Source organism: Sinocyclocheilus grahami, unplaced genomic scaffold (assembly GCF_001515645.1).
Source record: "Sinocyclocheilus grahami isolate Dianchi unplaced genomic scaffold, SAMN03320097.WGS_v1.1 scaffold73.1, whole genome shotgun sequence".
NCBI classification, from domain to species: Eukaryota; Metazoa; Chordata; class Actinopteri; order Cypriniformes; family Cyprinidae; genus Sinocyclocheilus; species Sinocyclocheilus grahami.
The window spans coordinates 1,696,130-1,699,107 of NW_015505252.1; the positions used below are offsets into that span (position 1 = coordinate 1,696,130).

The following is a 2,978-nucleotide window of genomic DNA, read 5'->3' on the forward strand; positions in this document are numbered from 1 at the left end:
ACTTGTTGGGTCTTTCCCAAAAAGACTCATGGCTGTATTCGATCAAAAGGGTGCTTCTACTAAATACTGAGCAAAGGGTCTGAATACTTAGGACCATGTGATATTTCAGTTTTTCTTTTTTAATAAATCTGCAAAAATGTCAACAATTCTGTGTTTTTCTGTCAATATGGGGTGCTGTGTGTACATTAATGAGGAAAAAAATTAACTTAAATTATTTTAGCAAATGGCTGCAATATAACAAAGAGTGAAAAATTTAAGGGGGTCTGAATACTTTCCGTACCCACTGTATATATATATACAGCGGGTAAAATAAGTATTGAACACGTCACCATTTTTCTCAGTAAATATATTTCTAAAGGTGCTGTTGACATGACATTTTCACCAGATCGGTAACAACCCAAGTAATCCATACATACAAAGAAAACAAAACAAATAAGTTCAGAAATTAAGTTGTGTGTAATAAAATGGAATGACACAGGGAAAAAGTATTGAACACGCTTACTGAAATTTATTTAATACTTTGTTCAAAAGCCTTAGTTGGTAATGACAGCTTCAAGACGCCTTCTGTATGGAGAAACTAGTCGCATGCATTGCTCAGGTGTGATTTTGGCCCATTCTTCAACAGAGTCTTCAAATCTTGAAGGTATCTTCAATCTTAATTAGGTTAGTTAGGCAAGTCATTGAACAACAGTGGTTTGTATACACTCCATAGTGCTGGAACAGCACAGAACTGAACACCTTTGTACACTGACGACTGTGCAACATCATACAGGCACATGACTTCTCCTACCATTGCTATGCTATCTGCTATGCTGATGACACACAGCTCTCTCTCTCATTTCAACCAGATGATCCAACGGTAGCTGCACGGATCTCAGGCTGCCTGGTGGACATCTCGGCATGGATGAAAGAATATCACCTGCAGCTCAACCTGGCAAAGATTGAGCTTCTTGTCTTCCCTGCCACTCCAACTCTACAGCATGATTTCACCATCCAGCTAGGTTCTAATACAATTACCCAATTAACTTCGGTCAGGAATCTTGGTGTAATCTTTGATGACCAGCTGACCTTCAAAGACCACATTGCAAAGACTGCTTGATCTTGCAGGTTTGCATTTACACAACATCAGAAAGATCAGGCCCTTTCTAACGGAGCATGCTGCACAACGTCTTGTCCAGGCCCTTGTAATTTCTAGGCTGGACTACTGCAGTGCTCTTCTGGCTGGACTTCCATCAACACAATCAAACCTCTACAAATGATTCCGAATGCAGTGGCACGACTGGTCTTCAACGAGCCCATGCTACACTTCTCTTTATTTCCTTGCAATGGCTACCGGTTTGCGGCTTGCATCAAGTTCAAGACATTGATGCTTCCATATAGAACAGGCTCAACACCCATCTACTTCCACTCACTACTACGAATCTACATCCCCTCCAGAAGTCTGAGATCCACTAGTGAGCGACGTCTCGTGGTACCATAACGGAGAGGCTCAAAATCATTTTCCAGAACGTTCTCGTTCACCGTTCCTGGCTGGTGGAATGATCTTCCCACCCCTATCCAGAATGCTGAATCCCTGACAATTTTCAAGCGACAGCTGAAAACTCATCTCTGTCGACGCTTCTTGACTTCATCCTAAATTAAAAAAACAAACTCTGTCTTTCTCTTTATTTATTCCTTCCCTTTCTAGCTTGTACTTATTTGAACAATGCCTAAAACTTTATTACAAGCACTTCCTGTGTCTGTTTGCCTCTTTAAGAAGAATCACTTTATGTATTCCCCAATTGTAAGTCGCTTTGGATAAAAGCGTCTGCAAAATGATTAAATGTAAATGTAGATGGGCAACAATGAGACGACCCCCAAAACAGGAATGGTTTTACTAGTGGAGGCCACTGAAATTTTTCCCTACTCATCTTTTCTGACACTTTTTTTTTTTTTTCACTAGTTTTGCATTTGGCTAGGGTCAGTGTCACTGCTGGTAGCATGAGGCAATACCTGAACCCTACAGAGGTTGCACAGGCAGTCCAACTCCTCCAGGATGGCACATCAATACGTACCATTGCCAGAAGGTTTGCCGTGTTTCCCAGCACAGTCTCAAGAACATGGAGGAGATTCCAGGAGACGGGCAGTTACTCTAGGAAAGCTGGACAGGGCCGTAGAAGGTCCTTAACCCATCAACAGGAGCGGTGTCTGCTCATTTGTGCAAGGAGGAACTGGATGAGCACTGCCAGAGCCCTACAAAATGACCTACAGCAGGCCACTGGTGTGAATGTCTCTGACCAAACAATCAGAAACAGACTTCATGAGGGTGGCCTGAGGACCGACGTCCTCTAGTGGACCTTGTGCTTACTGCCCAGCACCGTGGAGCTCGATTGGCATTGAACACCAGAATTGGCAGGTCCACACTGGTGCCCTGTGTGTTTCACAGATGAGACCAGGTTCACCCTGAGACGTGAAAGGGTCTGGAGAAGCCGTGGAGAATGTTGTGCTGCCTGTAACATCGTTCAGCATGGCCGGTTTGGGTGTGGGTAGTGATGGGAATAACGGCGTTACTTTTTTCAGTAATTAGTTCAATCAAACGAATTACTGTTTCCCCCGTTACAACGCCGTTACCGTTACTGACAATAAAAATTTGGCGTCACTATAATTTATTATATTATTTTTCAGTTCATCTAAATGGATGTGCAACGTACCTGTATTTGATGTACCGTAAACAGTGTGAAGGTGCACGACTCACCGTCGCTTTGTTTCTCACACACGCAAAGAAAGATACAGAGCGAGAGAGCCTTATATACCATGCAGAATTGACGAGCTACATGTAAACGATATTCTTTGTTGTATTTTCCTTTGGAATTCTTCAGTTTTAAAGAACTGACGGTTTTATCTTATCAGTATTATTTTTTAGTTCTATAATAATTCTATATATTCTATATAATAATTCTAAAAGTTCTATAATAATATCAGTATTAGTCTCCCCCCCC

General features: G+C 41.9%; 1 protein-coding gene across 3 annotated transcripts in view; it reads left to right on the forward strand.

Moving 5' to 3' along the window:
• LOC107585667 (gastrula zinc finger protein XlCGF8.2DB-like) overlaps positions 1 to 2,978 on the forward strand; it is a 51,005-nt gene that overhangs the window by 19,431 nt on the left and 28,596 nt on the right. For 2 of the 3 annotated variants that reach the window (XR_001609270.1, XM_016272785.1), the window contains exon 2: positions 1,688 to 1,690. The exons of the other annotated variant lie outside the window; for it this stretch is intronic. The gene's annotated coding sequence lies outside the window, so the exon portion shown is untranslated. The remainder of the gene's footprint in view (positions 1 to 1,687; positions 1,691 to 2,978) is intronic. 3 annotated transcript variants of the gene reach the window in all.